Source organism: Agelaius tricolor, unplaced genomic scaffold, assembly GCF_023055355.1.
Source record: "Agelaius tricolor isolate 1412-34295 unplaced genomic scaffold, bAgeTri1.0.p SCAF_13, whole genome shotgun sequence".
Classification (NCBI taxonomy): domain Eukaryota; kingdom Metazoa; phylum Chordata; class Aves; order Passeriformes; family Icteridae; genus Agelaius; species Agelaius tricolor.
The window spans coordinates 15,512,328-15,530,641 of NW_027269273.1; the positions used below are offsets into that span (position 1 = coordinate 15,512,328).

Here is an 18,314-nt window from a genome sequence, read left to right on the forward strand (position 1 = left end):
TATTTGGGGTTTTGAGTTTTTGAGAGGGGTTTATGGGGCCTTTTATTTTTTTGGTGGGATGGGGAAGGGGAGGAGGGGGAGATTTTTGTTTGTTTGTTTTGCTGAGGTTTTGTTTGGTTTTAATTTTTCTCAGAAAGAACTGTATTCACCTGACTACTCCAAGAAGACACATTCTGCATCTTGTTTTGCAAACAACACTGCATAATAAGAGAGACCTATCTATAATAGGCATATACTATTGAAAATAACTTGGATGGGGCCCTGTGCCCCTACGAGCCTATGCCCCTAAAGATGTGTCTTTGCCCCAGCAGAAGATTGTATGATCAGGAAGGAGTTCAAGCCAAGGTGTGGGAATACCTGACATTAACAAACAGGTTCCTTCCCTGCTTCTCACGGCCTCATTCTTTAATCTTCCATCTTTGAGCAGGTTCTACCAGCAAAGGGGAGAACCACAACCTTCCACAGAGATAACAGATACATGATACTCTGCTGAGAAGAGCAGTCAGCAGGAATAGAGTCCAATTAGTAGTCAACCTCCTACACTTGAATATGGAATGACTTCTGTATTTTAGGCAGCAAATGTTTTTGTTCCCTATTGTTCAGTTCCAAAGCAGTTGCTGATTTTTGTTATACCTTTTAAGTACAAAAGATTCCCACAGAAATGTATGGAAGTTGCTAACAATTTGGATGGTTAAGAAAGAGCACAGCCCAAACAAAAGCCACCATCCTCTGCAGATTCTTAAACAGCAACTTTTCCCATTACTCACTTATTACTTTCATCCACCCATCCTTCTGGGTGAGGAGGGATAAATATAGCACAGCCAGCATTAATTCTGCATCTGGAGACATCACTAGGAAAAGAACATGCACACACATGATGCAAGAAAGAAGAGCTGAAAGCTGAAAGTTCCAGAGGACTCCACAAGCAATATACTGTCTATTAAAATAGAGAGATATACATAAACATGAAAACTACAAGAAACAGGTTTTACACTTCTTGAAAATGGGAGAGAGTACATGGGAAACCAAGATGGTTTAGTTTAATTTCACTCTTCCTGAATGGTGACTTTAGTGTTTTATTCCTTTCTTCTACTCTCCTTGCACAAAAAAATATACTGAGAAATCCTTCCAACTCAATAACATACATAATCACCTTTCCTAGGTAAGATGAAGCAGAAAGAGTGACTAATTGTAGATTGTAGATTCTATAGTACCTGCTGGTCCTACAAGACATTTCTGTCCTAGATTCTCCAGGTTCTCCTGCATCTATCACAATTTAGTCACACAATTTTTAGTTGTTCAGAAACAAAAAAATCATGAGTATGCAAGTGCAAGAACAAAGGAACCCAGTGCAAGGTAAGGTATTTTCCGCAGAAACTGTTCTTTAACAAGAAAATGGCATTACTGTGAACAGGAAATGCAGGAAAAAAAATCAAACTTGTGAGTCAAGCAGCCCTGTGATACAGGGATTAGGATTCATTACAACTTTGACAATAGTATTCTACTCCTTCTTGACAAAAACCTGTTTCTAGACCCTTCTCACTATCCAAATGGGAAAATAAAAAGAAAGTAGCTGAGCCAAAGTAATGCATCATTCATTGCAAACAGCGGTCCTCCATAAGTTGTATGTTATGTTTTAGTCTCAATACCATCTGTACAAATAAGAAAAAAAAAAAAGAATCTTTTGATAAGCCTTCATTTGGTGAGAAACACAAAAGAAATAGCAGACTAAAATCAAAGAGATTTCCTGTTTATACTGCAAAGATTATTAGAGACAGACCAATGCTAAACTTAAGGAAATTCTTGTCTTAATTTTGAAATCCAACTTTGATTCCATACATATATAAATATCCAAAAACACGCTGACGTTTGGCCATCATGCTGGGAACCTTTTCCACAATCAAAGGGAAGTGATTCAGAGCTTCAGATTATTAAATGTTCCTCTCAAGTAAAGATGAAAGTGGACTGATAACACTATAGTAGAAGACTGATAACAATATCATATAAAGCTCTCCATGCTTATATTTCTTCCTGGAATCCCACTCAGCTGAGTAAAGCTACTGTCAGCTGATGGTGTTGGAAAACATATAGGACTAATAAGGAACAAACTATTCTGGTTCAAGCAGAGAAATGCACATTACAAAATCAAAATAGAAACAGATACCAGTGGACATATTTGCAAAAGAAGGCAATGATTGAATGGATATCAAAAATAAAATCACTTCAAAATCTCCCAGGGTTTGTCTCTGGATCAAAATGGAGGTAGCATGAGTTACACCATGATGGTGTAAGATTTCAGTTTCAAAGTTGACAGTGTAGCACATTTTAATACCATTAACTTGCCATAACCAAAAAGCACCAGAGGGTCATGAATTGGGATTTATTTCTAGTAATGATTATACTGGTGAATCTGAGTGACAGAGTCATTCACATGACTCTGTGTGAGTTAGACCATTCTGATACATTTGGGTCGCATGGGGAAGATTCTGTACCTTGGTAAGACAAGGCTTGGTAATAAAAAGTGAAGGCTAAAAGATCTAGTCACAGACAATGCTGTGGTTTAAGACTTAGTCACAACATTATTAAAAAAGACTTCATATTGAGCCATAGAAAAAAGGTTCAGGAAGCTTAAAAAATTATTATTCATAAAACTTTTGCAAATTAATTGGTTTTTTCTCTCTGAGGAGAAAAAAAAAAGCCTACCACAACTTTGTTGATTTAAATTGGAATAACTTGATTTATGTGACAGAACCCAGCAAAAAGGGGCCTGTCATAACATATATCACAGATCAGGACAACAGGATAGAGGAATAAAATACAGCACAAGATAATAAAATATGACACAAATTGCGTTCATAAAGTAGAAGTAACCAACAAAAACTACTTTATTCTCAACCCAAAACTCTTGAGAAATATGCACAGTTAATTCTCAGAATAAAAGGAAATATCCAGATTAGCCAGCTAAATTTCAATTTCTTCTGAATTTTTCAGTTGACTTAGACTTCCCTACTGAAACAAGAAAGAAACACCCATTAGGCTGTACTTTATAAGAAGGTTTTGTTTGTAAATAACCCTGAAAGCAAAGCTATGCAGTAAGAGAAGCTGGAAAATTTTATGGTCAAAGAACCACGTGTCTAAGATGAGGTTATGCAGCAGCAGTCATGTGTGGTTATAAGCAGTGTGCATTGGCTTGTTTCGCCTTATGTCAATTAATTAACCTCCTATTAAAATATTTATTGCTATTTTACTAAGATTTTTAGCATTAAAACTTCTTTTTCTTTTCTTGAGGATGTGATACACAGTCAGGAAAGGTCTCACCTGGCATCCCAGACATGGTACTGAAGCCTTGTAACCCCAAAATGCAGCTTGACACACACTTCAGACACAGCACCCTGGATACAGCATGTGGAGCTTCCTGTGGAAAATCCCAATCACCTTGGACCTAACAGCTAACTTGGATAGTTTTCTCCTCTTTTTTTGATCTTACAGTAACTTCAAGTCCGGCTTAAAAGAAAATTAATGGAAAAAAAAAATTAAGGTCTTCACAATGTGGAAAAAAAAATCTGGTGAAATAACCTCAAAGGGGCAGCAGCATGATGAGTATTTCTGCTTATTCCAAATTTTAATTCTTATAAAAGCATAGCAAGATGTTAAATACAGTTCTTCCCTACCATTAATTTTTCATTATGAAAAAATACATATGTTACTGAAGCTACAGAACTGTCCACACTGTCACAAACAGGAAAAAGTTCTAATTTTAAAGAAACCACAGGTCTGAAAATATTTTGTTACCTGGAAAGTTTGAGGGTATCTGTTTTATACTAACATTTTAAATTGTTCTGTTAATGCAGAAGAGCTAAGACCAAAGCCGTCATCAACTAAACAAGTAAGTGAGCAAAAAAGAAGTCAAGTGCACTGATTTTAGATATTCTATTTTAAGCTTAATGACCATTTATATATAATGAATATATATATCTATTTCATCATACTGGCCCATAAACTGACATATTGAAAATAATATTTTCAAATTGTTATCTACTAGGAAATTTATTAACATTAATATTCTCCTTCTAGTGAATGGAAATGCATGTTAATTCTCTTCTACATTTAGGACTTCAAATTGTATTCACTTTACAGTATATTAATTTGTCTTTCAGTAGAAAGATAAGTAAATGTGTTTGTAAAAATTGTTCATAATGATCAGTTCCTGCTGCTATTTATACTGGTTATGTTAAAATATAAAGAAAGTCCTACCTAACACTTCTAAAATGTCATTCACCTGTAAATTTCATGACATTTTACATATATTAATCAATTAAGCCCTACTATACCCATCTCAATTAAGCATTAATATCCCAATTTTACAGTTAGTTACACTGAGGATAGCTTGAAAGGTTGGCTGTCTTGCTAATACCACTCAGGAGTGGGGATAAAGCCCACAAGTGATAATCCCTTCTGCATGTGTAATTAAAAATGAAAAGTATTTTCCCTCTTGTAGAATGGATAGCATAAAAATAAAATGCAAAATCAATGGACAAAAGTTTGGGCTCTAACAGGACTTTATCTTTTCCTGTGACACAAACCATTGCTTTACAAATTCCTGGAGAGAGGTGAACATGTATGATCAAGAGATTTCTACAGAAATTCCACAAGATGTGGTCCTCAGACCAAAGCAAAAACAGTGGCCCGGAAGTACGGTCCCTACTAAACTCCCCCCACTCCCCAAGCCAGGCTAAGCATCTCACACTGAACAGAACTTCCACTTTGTACCATTTGGAGAGGCTTTTTCAACTGATTCCCTTAAAGTAAATCCAGGCTACTTTATGCTTGTTTTAACAACAAAAATTGATGTATTCGATTAATTTACCCATATAGTTTCACATCATATTAATTCTATCAAGTTTGCCAGTCTAATGCCACTAGAAAATAATTTTATTTCAGTGTTGTGATATGCAAAATAAAGGTTCTCCTGTTTACCCTGTTGCCGAGGTACTATAATTATCACTGATTACAAAATGGCAAACCAGTGTGTTTGCAGGTGCATATCCTAAATGTAACCCTTATTTAGCAAGAACAATTGTAACTTTTCTGTATACTTTTAGTACTAATATCTAGTACTCATAATTTACAGGTTTAAAAGTGCTTTCTTATTAATACCTTTACTTATAATCCTTTCTTGCTTTTAGTCCTCTAACTTGCTATGGAAACAGTTACAGGTTTCTCATGTTTAATCAGACTTCTGTATGTTCTGTGTGGGTGAAAAAAAAAAATAGGCTACTTTGCTATATTGTGCTGCTACCATACCTCTCAAAGGGGTCAGTGACTAATCACGATCTCTTGGCATTCTGTCTCGCAGATTTTGCACCAAATGAGGCAGGGATGATACAGGGGTGGTATAATTTAATCTTCATTAACACCTCAAGACTGTCATCACATCCATGAACTAAACAACAGAACCAAGAGTGTAGAGGCAACCTCTATTCTGGCACTTCATTTTTTTCTATGTCCAACCTGGCATTTTATTAAGAGTCACTAAGATTGCCATTGACATTCTGAGCCAGATACTGAAGAGTAAGTCTATAATGGCCTTGTATTTCTTCCTTGAAAGAGAAGAAAGCCTCAGCTCCAAGTCCTGTTTATGTGAAATGGGCTGATTTCCAAACTGGCTCCACAACTGTTCCTTACCACCTCCAGCCAATGGGCCATTCTAGTGCATGCCCTGTAGTCAGTTAACCAATGCTTCATGTCTAGCACGACCTCTCAGGTGTGCTCTGTAAAAGCAATCTGATCCAATGTATCAGTTAGTGACAGCACCCAGCATGTCAAAAACCTGTTAGGGGACACCCAGAGGACAGCCATAATGCTGTGGTGTCTAACAGACCCAGCTCTTTCAAGAGTGGAAATCAGCCTGGTGCAAAGGGAAGTCTGGAACACCAGTTTTCTACCCCTGCACAGTCTGTATCAGCTAGAGGTTCCTGAGGCTGTGCAGTCTCTCATCCACTCCAGAGCAACAGATCTTTTGACATTCTAATGCCCACACTGAAGACAGGTAACTGGAGAAATCTGTAGCTCTTAAAGATCTGTTTTTTCCCTAATCTTCTACCAGCAAGCATACATAGGCCTTCTGGGAAGATATAAGGGCACTACTGGCATCCTTAACTTTTCAGTAGGTAGCTTTCAGGGCTTTTCCTTCAAGATCCTCATCTCCATGATCAGAAGCAGCCATGCCAAGCTGCCACCAAGTCCCCTCTTCTTGTGTGCTACCAAGAAAATTTTCCTCAGCACTGGCCTGGGCTACTTCCAGCAAGCCAGATCTTCTCAGGTCTCATTTCATACCTGTGTGTCCCTAAAACATCATAGTTTTTTTTAGTCATTGGTTAAAAGTCAGAAGGCTAAAAAATTAAAGGCCACATTACTTTCAGACAGATTTCTACAATTTGGTATGAGACATAAAATGTGCGGTGCACGTCTGATGGCACTAAAGGGACACATGAATATCCAAGGCCTTCTGGATAGTGGTCTACCTCACATGAATAGAGAAAATGAAGCACAGCATGAGTCTACATGATCCCAGTGCAATACCCAATGAAGTGAACCACCTGCTGAGCCAGCCTCAAACTTTCTGTTAGCAGGAAGGAAATTATTTATTTCAGGGGGAAGCCTAAAAGTGAACATTGTACGCAAGCAAAGCCTGAGAGCACCTTAAACTGGCAGGGTAGGTACAGCCTCTGATAGGCTTGGCACACCTCAGAGTCCTGGAAAGATGAAGAAAAGCTTTTTACCAGCTCCCAGCACTGGTAAAAGCTCACCCTCCCCAGAGTGGTCACACTGGGTTCAGCACCACTGCAGCCCACAGCGTGCCTGAGCTATGCTCCCTCCTTCACTCAACATACGTGTTCTCTCCATAAATCTCTATCATCTAAGGATTCCCCACTATTAGGGAAAACAGAGTTGTCATTAAGGTTCCTGTCAACTCATTGGCACCTCACAATTCACACACAGAGGTAAGGGGAGGGCTTTTTCACTTGGTAAGCAAGAAAAATTTGTTTTACTGTTTGACTTGAAGCAAGCAAAAGAGCTGAACAGATTTTATACACATTTTTATAATGCAAGACACTTGCAGTGTTTTGGGTATAATAAAAGCACTCAGGTTAGTTCAGTAATTTGCACAAGTCATTTAAGTTGTGCTAAAAATGTATTATGACCAAAATGTTGTCATTAGAAACCAACTCCATGAAAAACATGCACTACAGATAAATTATTTTCTCTACTTTTATAAATTATCCTAGTGTTGTTCTTCATCCATTACTGGCAATAATACCTGAGTGACATGCATTATGCATTAAATATATTTATGATAATTCAGATCTATTTGTATTAAACAGTGATATTATATATTCACTTAAGATTTAAAAATGTTAAAGTTGATAGCATACATATCAGAATATCATAGATTAGATTACAGTGGATATCTTTAGGCAATTTTATTTTATATGGAATAGAAAGGCAGAAGACTAAGCATTTTTATTCCAAAACTGTACTCACAACTGACCTAAAGTGACAAAAATCGAGAACCTGATATCTAAACTTGTCACTTAAAGGTGAAGTAAAAATCCTTAGCAGGAAAAGGGCAAAGAATCAAAGTCATCCATAGTATATGAGCAGAAGTAAAAAATTCAAAGAACTTTACATTTGGAAGGTAAAACATGGAGCCAGTAACCAACTACTGTCTGAAAGTCTGTATCAAAGATGTTGCCACTCGCCAGCTGTTAAATAATCTATGAGCTGAATTTGTTGGCATCTCCATCACAGAAGTCCCATCATACGACTGATATTTTTGCAGAAACAACAGAGAGGATATGAATGAACTGTTCTCTAATTATTCTGGCAAGGCAGGGGAGGACATTCTGCACTTCATTCTCTGGTGTCATCAATTTGATGTCTTTATAACTGCTAAATTAATTTTTCTGTACTTCAGGAGTCTGTTTCAGTTCTTAAACTTCTAAGGATGAAATTCGTGCTGCCTTTCAAAGTCTTAGGAAATCCCCTGTGCACAGATCTTTTGGTATTCTAGTGCCCACACTGAGGACAGGTAACTGGAGAAATCTGTAGCTCTTAAAGATATTTTTTTTTCCCAGAGTACTTAATAATATTCCACAAGCAAGCATACACAGACCTTCTGGGAAGATATAAGGGCACCACTGATAAACATTTGATCTATCTAGAGACATGCGGCCGAGATTGTGTAAAAAATACCAAACCATCTTTAGCCCAACACTCCTCCAAGAGGTAGCACTTTTTTTGTGCGTGTGTGTATACTACAAACATAAATATACCCTACCCTGGATTGGGTATTTTGGCATCCCATGATTATTTACTGTTCACTGTAAAAATGTTACTGCTTTCATTACTCCATAATAAATATATAAATAGAACTACAGACCGCCACAGGAAAGAACCATATTTCCTTTCAGCTTTTCTCTGCATTACACCAGGTTGCTCACCCAGAACTCAGCTGAACTAATCTTGTCCTTTGCTACTGCACATAACAGAGATCTTCATGTCATCCTAGTCACAGAAATTTTAAATGTTGGCCAAAAAAATCAAGATCAACTTATCTCCATATCCACAACTGAGCTCCAGTTTTCTTTATTGTACAAATGATTTTAAGAGCTGTATTTGAAAGGAGGCAGTTCTGCCCAAGAACACCTTTTACCTTCATGATAAAGAGCCTATTACAGCTCCACAGTTGTTTGTATGAGTGCCGTAATTAGAAATATACCCTTTCAAAAAATCCTGTCTTTTTTACATAGTTTTCATGATGAGTAACAAAAAAGGCATCCAGATTCTTATTTTTTCCCTTTGGTTTATGAATATTACTTATTATTAACAACAACAAATACAAATGGATACCAACAATCTAGAGAAAGTGAAGCATCTTTTTTAAATGGGTTGTAATGTTTACTGTTTTTCTTAAATATTATCATTTCAGTTCAACCATTACCCTTTTTTATTAACATGCTTTGATATTAAATATCCATAACAAATATGAAAGCATCACACTTAAATTTGGGAGGTTCCCATTTAGATCATGTGGGAATGTGGGAATGAGACAATGGGTGATTACTGAACCAAAACAGCTGCTGCAATTGTTTTCATATACAAGTGAATGAGAAAATTTCATCTTTCAGTCCGTGGAGAGAAGGTGCAAGCCCTAACTGGAGTAGCCACAATGCCATTATATTATCTCTGTCTTAGAGCTATTCAACCAAAGAATACTCTTACACAGTGTTAATAAATTACATTTCAAAAATTACGTTTTGTTAATTGATTTTCCCCTTGTATATTAATGACACTCAAACAAGACTACCAGTGCAATATAATAATAGCATTTATACCTTTTCAGTAGGTATAAATAATTATTCATGATTTCAAGGTCATGGGTAAAAACATCATCTTGTATAAATATAAAGTAAACAATAAGAACACTAACTTCAGATATTATAGAAATAGGTAGCAACTACTAATTTAAAGAACCAAATGTCATCATTACATGCCTAAGTTGTACTACATCATTTAACAAATTTGAAAATTAGTGGAGGAATAGGAAACCTTGATGATGCGTGTTTGTTTCCAATGACTAACGCAAAACATGGAACTTGCAGCAGCACCAGCATATTTAATTCTGACAAGAAATCATGGCATTCAAACAGGAATGAGATGATCCTCTTGATTTGACTATGCTATTATACAGCAAGTCACGCCGCATAATGCCGGAGCTTTTCTACAGGCAGTGTGAGATTATGTTCTTGTATTTTTCTGCCATGGTAATGCACTAAAGCATTTACTGTCTTATCCTGATTACAACTCTTTGTAATGGAAAACTAAATACCAGGACTCTGTTTCACAGATATAGAGCTGCAAAATGTAGTTGAACGCTGTTAATTGTAGACCTGGAAATGAAACTTAAGTGTCGCTAACTCTGTCTAGTGTCTGTTCCTCAATGGCCACAGTTTAAGAAGTTTACTTGAACAGAATTTACTGTAGGGACTTGGGTCTTTAATCTCTACTCATAATGCTAAATGTAGTACATTTATCAGAGCTGGGAGTACCTGAATGAAACTGGTCAGGGAAAAAACCTCTTCACACCCTCATGCTACTGCCTACTTTATCATCCATTAGGGATATGAACTTTCTGTGAGTGATGTAGGAAAATAAGAAAGAAATCTGTCTGGGGTAGGGGGTTTTTATGGGAAAGAAATTACATAAAGGGGAACGCTCTGCTCAGTTAATGAAAAATAAAAAATTACAATTAGATGAAATAGCACGTGTGCTTAATCATTCTCAGCAAACATGCAAAACTCCCCTTAGAAAGTACATTGAATTTGGAAGAACAAGTTTTCATTGTTCAGGTGTTGAGAGTAGTGATCAAGAAGGAATGTTGCTACAGGCACTTGTTTGGCTAAGGCCTTTTCTTTTAAACATGGGAAATTTTGCAAGCAGAGTTTGTATTATCCCTTCATAAGTAACCCTCAAATGTTCCTTTTGTCATCTTGTAAGATTTTAAATTTAATCATATAAGTTCTTTCCCTCCCACCCTACTGGTGGCTCAGTCATTTCATCTCATTTGACCACAGGATAGAAGTGGGTGTGTGTGCACTTTTAAGCTGAACTTACATTTTCTAATATTTGGCACATTTTCTTACTATCTTTTCTTTACCTCCAGGTAGGCCACATAGCACAACAATGAGCAAAGAGGTAAGACTCCAGCTGAAATGATGTAATGCTGAAAATTAAATTTATACACAAGTGTTCTGAGTCTGGGTCATAGCTGGGTCACTCCTCTGAGTGGGAGGCAATCCAGCAAGAAGCACTGGATAATGATTTCTCTAAGCTGAGGCCCCTTTAAAGAAATATAGCACAAAGCTTTACCTTGATATCTGAATCTAATCTGATTCAATGTGTGTAATTACTGATATTTGTTGTGTGGTAGTAAGAAGTGATATTATTTTATGTTGTATTATGTCTCCCTTTCCTTTCAACCTGCTAGCACCCAGCAATAAGCTTTCCAGTATCTGAACCCTTACCCAGAGATTGTGCTTTAGATAAGGACTGGCTGGCTGAGGCTTTTTACAGAACACTTATTGTTTAGAGTTGGGGGGGATTCATTCTTTTTCTTGAACAAAGAATGGAGTATATCTTGGTTGTTTAGGCACAGCTACATATGGCCAGTGCTACGTTTTTTTAGCTGTATTTATCCACTGTATTCATTTGCTTCCAGGTATAGCTATCAACACACTCCTTCCTAACCTTGGGATGAGCTTTTCTGTAATGGCTTCTAAGTGGGTTCCACCTTGGGACGGTAGGAAGTGCCAGCAGAACATCTCTGCTCACAAACAACTAAGCGGGCCCTCAGGGGAGACACAGGCTCTTCTAAGTGGTCCAGGCTGGTGCAACAGGCTTTGCAAAACATCTAGGAGTCTTAAAAACACAACCACATCAAAAGGTAAAACAACCCATATAATTTCCTTCTTTTGTGCCAGTTGTCAGCCTCTTGCATGTTGTGTCGCCAATGATTTTGCACTCTACCTGCAAGGTTCCCTGCTGCCACTTGACAATGCTGCAGTCAGCCACAGCTGACAACCTCAGCACCACGAGAGCGACTGTCAGGGCCATTTTGCATGAAGCACACGCAGCTCCTACCCAGCGAAGCCCTAATGTGTTGATTTACAGAGTCCTCTTGGCTGACATGGGAAAATGAGTCTGGTCATGGTTGATTTAACATTTTATGGGCAAAGAGTCAGCCTGCTATAGTAAGTTTGGACTAGTGCAAATATTTTACACATTTACACGCAAGTCCGCGGGAAAAAAATATCCAAGATACTCTGTGATTTTGATTCTCACATCCCTCGAGCTCTACTGAAAATAACGTGAGTTCCAATTAATTAAACACAAAGGTGTACGTTACGGGTCAGACCCTCAGGATGAGTAAGCAGCTCTGCGGGCACAGACAGCCGCCCGCGAAAGGAGGAGCCCGGCCGAAGGCTGCGGCGGGGCGCTGCGAAGGGGCGCGGGTGACCCGCGAGTGCCCCCGCCCAGCGCCGCTTGCCCCCGCAGCTCCCGCGGGCGGCCGGGCGCGTCCCGCCGGCCCCGGCCCCGCTCTGCCCGCGGCGGGGGCGGGCGCAGCCGGCGGGCGGAGCGGACACGGGCGGCTCCGCCCGCCCCGGCGGAAGTGGCGGCGGCCGCGGGGCAGCCCCGCGGTTCTGGGCGGCGGCCCCGGCCCCGCCGTGCCCTCCCGCGGGCGCTGCTGCTCCGGCCTCCCCGCCGAGGGGGTGGAATGCCTTTCCCCGTAATCAGCTGAAGCAAACCAGCAGCGGAGCGCTGGCCGCCGGTGCGCTCGTCCCGAGCCCGCGGGTAGAGCGGAGCGGAGCGGGCGGCTGACCCCGCGCTGCCCGGCGGCCGCAGCTCCGCCGCCTGCCCCGCGCTGCCGCGGCGCGGAGAGCCGCGAGAGCGGCCGCGAGAGCGCCCGACCGCCCTGCCCGACCGCGGGGCGGCCGAGCCCGCTCTCATCAGCCCCCTCTCCCGCCGGCACACCGGCACTCCCTCCGAGACGAGCGCAGCTGGACGGAAAATAAATCCGGGGGGGAAAAAAAGCCTGTCAAATCTACCTCCGGCTAGTTCATCGCCCGAAAAGAAAGGGGGGAAAACGCGTATGCCTGCGTGGGGGTGCCAGGAGAAAGATGAGTGTTTCTTTCATTAACCTAATGGTAATTGCAAAAAGACTCCCTTTTTGTCAGCTTCACCTAATCAAAACCGAATATCTGTATGTGGCACTGACAAAATCAGTAAAACTTCACCTTCGACTTTATTGATCTGAACAGACAGGCAGAGTTTTCTATGGTGTTCAATTTAGGGAATTAAAAAAAATCACTCCGCTAACAGCATTTGGTACATTTCTAACCCATATGTCACCTCAGTGCTTTAAATAATTATATTTGCATGCAGGGAGTGATTCATAAATATGTCAGGATTGTGAAATATAGGCAGGCATTTCAAACTTTCTATTTAAAAAACATGAATTATGGCCACGAAAAATGTGTTCCCATTTAAGGGTGATACGAAGTATTTGGTGTCTAGTACAGAGGCCCATCCATCATATAGACAATAAAGAGAGTTTTTGCCTGACGTTGGAAATTTATGGTTGCCCTTCTCTGCCCTAATAACTCAAGCATTGTGTCAGCCTGTGACAGCCTTTGCAGAAAAACAGCAACCCTGTTATCAATCAAAAAGCCCTTTTACATTTTTAGCAAAACTCTGATCATCCAGACACCCTTTTAATGTATATATTACATCATTATAGATCATTCTGCACTTTTACTGCAACTCAACAAAATGATCCATCACTTCAGGACAGTCCTGATGAACGCTGATGTAAATTATTTGCACGTCGCTAGTACAGTACAAAATGAAAAATGTACTTTAGGTGGAATTAATTTTAGGGTGTAAAAAGCTAAAAATGAAAGCAGTGGGGATTAGAGGAGACCTAAATGCACCATTAGGGATAACTGAAAACAAGCTAATAGTTATTAAAAATTAAGATTATTTTAACCTTTTGGGATCATGGACCTAGACTGTTTCAAGAAAACAGCGAAGATATATTACATGCTTCTTCCTGCCCCTGCCAAACATAGCTGTTTTGTAATTGAGTGGAGGATCATTGTTCATTTGTCATTAGGGTGTTTAGATAAGGTTAATTATTTGGGTTCCAGTGCCTTTTCCAGCCATATCCTCAAAACTCTTCCTCATATCTCAAAGGACGCTGTTCCTACACTGTACCTCCCTGTTGAAGACGCATCTGGTTGATCTGCACAGTTTCCATAACAAAGTTGTCAATAAACACTCCGCATTTGGGATCCGAGTGACAAAGCTGGAGATCGCCTCCATTGTGTGCCATGGTTAATTTCTGAGGGATTACTGTAACCAAATATGTGCTTAGTTGGTACAATTCTCCCCCGTAGCCTCCTGGCTTTCGCAGAAGATAAACACAAAGATGCCTTTATGATTGCTGAGATGGAGTGATCGGACCAAGGTGTTACAAAAGCTACAAGACTTTTTTCCCCCCACTCTTAGAATCTAGACGCCAAATATCAATTCAAGTTACTTATGTATGAATTAGGAAATGTGCTCACTCGCTTTGGGCTCGATGATTTTAATCGTAGTACATTTAAAAACATGAAATGACACTAAAAATCTCCATGCACTTAACAGGAAACATACCCAGCCTTGCTCGTGTCATTGCAATTATTTGACTTGCTCTCTCCCTCTCCCTCTAGAAAGTTACCTTAAGGCATATTTTAAATAACAGCTGTTTGCATAAGAAACACCTTAAACATAAAAGAGGGTAGATTTGGAAAATAGCTGTTGGCAAACGGGTTTCGACACGGGAGTAAAAATTTTCACACTCACACATGAAACAATGTCAAGAGGGAAATCTGTCAAAGGGCTAAAAAGAGAAAGGTTGGGGTGGGGTTTTCTTATTATTAGGTGCATTAATCTCTTCCTTATCTCGGTGTAACAAAAGGAACAAAATTAGACAAACGCATTTAAAAACATTCTAGGTGAAGTTATGTTTCCGAAAGCAGTAAGCAACCAGCCAAACAAGCAAACAAAAGTGATTTTCTGCTCGTTTAGTAAAAATGCCACTGACTACTAAAATTCACGTTCGCTTAAACGTGACTATTATTTTGAAGATGGCTCTGAAATTATCACCGCTTATAAAACGATTACCTACATCTCATGCAGAGTAAAATATATATTGCTTCTATGTGTTAGGAAAGTAATTACAATCATAAGGGTAAATATTTTCAGGTACTATGCGAACAGGGGAGAGGTTTGGAAATCTTACTTCATGTTGGCAAGCTTTCCAACTATTCGCTTTAACAATATTCTCGAATAAATACCCCACACCTCTGCTGGATACCTGGGCAGACGCATCAGTTATTAGCTGAGCACATGCAGTCTCGCATTCAAAAAAATAAAAATAAAAATAAAAAGGAAAAAAAGCCTCTCTCCAAATGTACCAAATTGTGGTGGTGTATTTTTGATAACCCATCACATTTCTTATCTTCTTATATGAATTACTATCATTCGTGTGAGAAAAAAAAAAATAAAAAGAAAGAAGATGCACCATCTACAAAAATGTACTGCAATGTATATCTTAATAAAAACCTTGGGGCAGATAGTGAAATGTAAGTACTATCAAAGGAAATAAATTTGACGCACCGGATGGACAGACATGTAACTGAATTGTGTTACACACAGAAACACAACCCAGACACAACTCAGCAACTCTGCTTCTGCTAATTAACATCTTAGTCTTGTTCGAAAAGATAGAAAATAAAGGGGGGGAGGAGGAAAACAAACAAACAAACAAAAAAGCTAAACTAAAGGGCCTGTAGGGTTGTTGCTGTTCCGTTTAAAAGACTAAGCGCCCTTTTCCAACATGATCTACAGAAGCTGACACTTAAATGGCAAGAGAGCAAGCTCTCAGAGCAGGCACGCTGGTGTCGAGGTTTCTGCAGTTCGCTCTCCCGAGGGAAAAATAGTCAGTCCGGGTTTTTTGGGTGATCCTCACCAGGGTTTGCAGCTCGCCAGCCTGACCTGTCAAGCGGATTATTTTAGAGGGAGATTAATAGGGGAGGCGGGCTGCAATAATAATCGTTTTGTTTGATGTGACAACTTTGATAGGCGTTGATTTACTTACAAACTGATAGGCTTTTAATTGAGCGCCTCCATCCAGCTTGAGATGAAAGGAAAACCGCATTGAAAAGCTGCCCGAGTGCCCTCGAGCCTCAATACTGATTAGCCATCTCGACAGTGAATAGTTCAAGGCATTTTCAAACTTTTTTTCCTCTCTCGCTCTCGCTCTCCTCCTCAAATATCTGCCAGCCCACTCCTTTTTAAGAGAAAATAAATCATTTCCATTGTGTGCAAATAAAATCGACTTGACATGCTTGCCAATAGCTGGTAGGTAAAGGAAAGTGTGGACTGGCACTTGTTAATTAATTCCTCCTTTGCTCTCCTTTTTTTTTTTTTTTTTAAAGTTACAATTTTCCTTTGTAAAAAGAGGAAGACGGGTTTCAACCCTTGGATTTTTTTTTTCAAAGGAATAAAAGCAACAGCCACCAAAACTTCAACAAGACTACACAAGTAAATGCCAAACAGCAAACCGTCTGCACGGACTCATTAAACAAGAATCCCTCGAGAAGGTAACGAGCAGGACAGAATCGCACTTCTTCGGCTCAAGAGAGGAAAGGAGCCCGCAGCAGGCAAATCACAAACTCCGCACCGCTTTCAAGCTGCAGCCCCGCCGCCCGCCCGATCCTACGCGTGTGCATCCTAACTCCGAGCCCCTCGCTGGGAATCGTTTTCTGCGTGTGTTAAGCGCAGTGAATAAGCTCTCATAGCTCAAAAATGCTTTGGAGGGCGCAAAGGGGAGGAGATGTCTTGGGGCTGATTTTTTTACAAGGTTCTACATAAAAAAAGTTTACAGTACTGAGTGAGATTTAAATCTCATTTCAAAGGCTGAGGGGAGAGAAAAAAAAAATGAAAAAGAGAAGCAAATGAAAAAGCTGTCCTCTGAAGTTGCTAATTAAATTACCCTCTGATGCTTCTACTTCAGCCAGAAAGATCGGGGTTCGTTCTGTTCCCCCCGCTCCGTCCCCCGCTTTTCCCGTCGGTGCGCTGCCTGTTTTATACAAGTACCGGCTATCGCCTCTGCTTCCTTGGCTTACAAGTAAAACAACCCTTCCCGAAATCACCCTCACCTCCACAAGAAAAAAAAGAGGGAAGGAAAAATGGGGAGGGAGAGCCTTCCCACAGCTGACTCTACCTTAAGACAATTAATCTTTAGTCTTTCACCCTGGGAGGCAGGATAAATACAACGAGAAAACAGATAGGAGTCTCCCCGGTCCTGTAAGGAAAACAGCTGTTCCAAGCACTTTAATGCAAATGAACACAAATGAAGGTTTCAGCTTTTTTTTTTTTTTTCTTCCAGAGTTTTACTGCACTCCATTTATCAATTGGACTTGACAACAAAAGAAAGAACTGGGGGAAAACCTGGGGCAGATTCAAGTCACTTCCACTCTAGATAAAGGAGGGGGGCCGGGGGGGGAGTTCCTTGAGGGCAAGTTGTGGGTCTTGTCAGTCCTATTGCAATATCGTGGGTTTTATGCAAGATTTCTTTCTCTACCTCCTCTCCCCTGCCTTTTAATTTTGATGGTCCTGCAAGATGACCGCGGTGATTGCAAAATGAAAGTACGTTTTAAAGATTCTCCACTGAGAAGTTGTGCCAATAAACCTTATCTTTCAGAGAAAAGATAGAAATTTAAAAGTTTGTTAAAATTAATCGCGTCTTTATTAAAGCTAGAGGAGTTCCGTGTATTTATCCTACTCTATACACTGTAGTAAAAGAGTAAAGTGGTTTAAATAAAATACAGCAGATATACTCACTGCGCTGCAAGATTTAAAGGGTACCTCTTGGCGGGGGAAGGGGGGGGTACCGAGCAAACCTGCCTTGCATATACCTCGTAAGAAGAACAGGTCATTAAAGACTATCTGACATATCTGTTTAGGGACTAGGGCAGACCGGTGTTTCAAGCGAAGAAAAAGGACTGGGTTCAGCAAATCTAAACGTGAGAAAGTGAAAGTCCTTCCTCTCGTCCAACCCTTCCAGGATCAGCGCCTGTTCTGGTTGGAGTCCAGGTCAGGAATTGGACGCGACCCCTAAAGCACTTGCCTTGTTCTTCACTTGTCAAACGTGTTTTATCTCTAAGTGACCTTTTTGTTAATGTTGTAGATTGTGTGGGCCACCATGTCAGATCCGGAAACAAAAGTAAAAGATTGATTAACACATTTTGCCTGTGAAAAAATGTTATGGGATGAGGAGGTGGGGGGATAGTGGGAAGCAAAGTACAAAGAGAAAAGAAAAAGGCAACCCAGCGACTTGAAGGGCTGCGGATTCCGCTCGGGGCATCCGCCGGCCCCGGTAAAAACGGGGCTGAGGGCAGAGGACTCGGTACCCTTCGGGAGCGCACAGACACAAAGCAGGACGAATGTAACGCCCGGGTGGACACCGTGACCGTACCCAGACGGCTCTCAACACAGCCTAGCTGAAAATCCAGCACATAAATGGCGAACCAGTACTCTCGTTGGGGCGAGGGGCCGCCTCCCCAGGCCCCCGCTGCCGGGGACCGGTTCAGTCCGGCGGGTGCAGGGACGAAGGACACTTTCGAATAGGACGAAGAGGGAAGGGG

General features: G+C 40.3%; 1 protein-coding gene across 1 annotated transcript in view; it reads right to left on the reverse strand.

The window, feature by feature from the left end:
* The window catches only part of LRMDA (leucine rich melanocyte differentiation associated), a 632,726-nt gene extending 615,098 nt beyond the window's left edge, over positions 1 to 17,628 (reverse strand). Inside the window, exon 1 of the mRNA XM_071438840.1 lies at positions 17,512 to 17,628. The gene's annotated coding sequence lies outside the window, so the exon portion shown is untranslated. The remainder of the gene's footprint in view (positions 1 to 17,511) is intronic.
* Between the last annotated feature and the right edge of the window lie 686 nt (positions 17,629 to 18,314).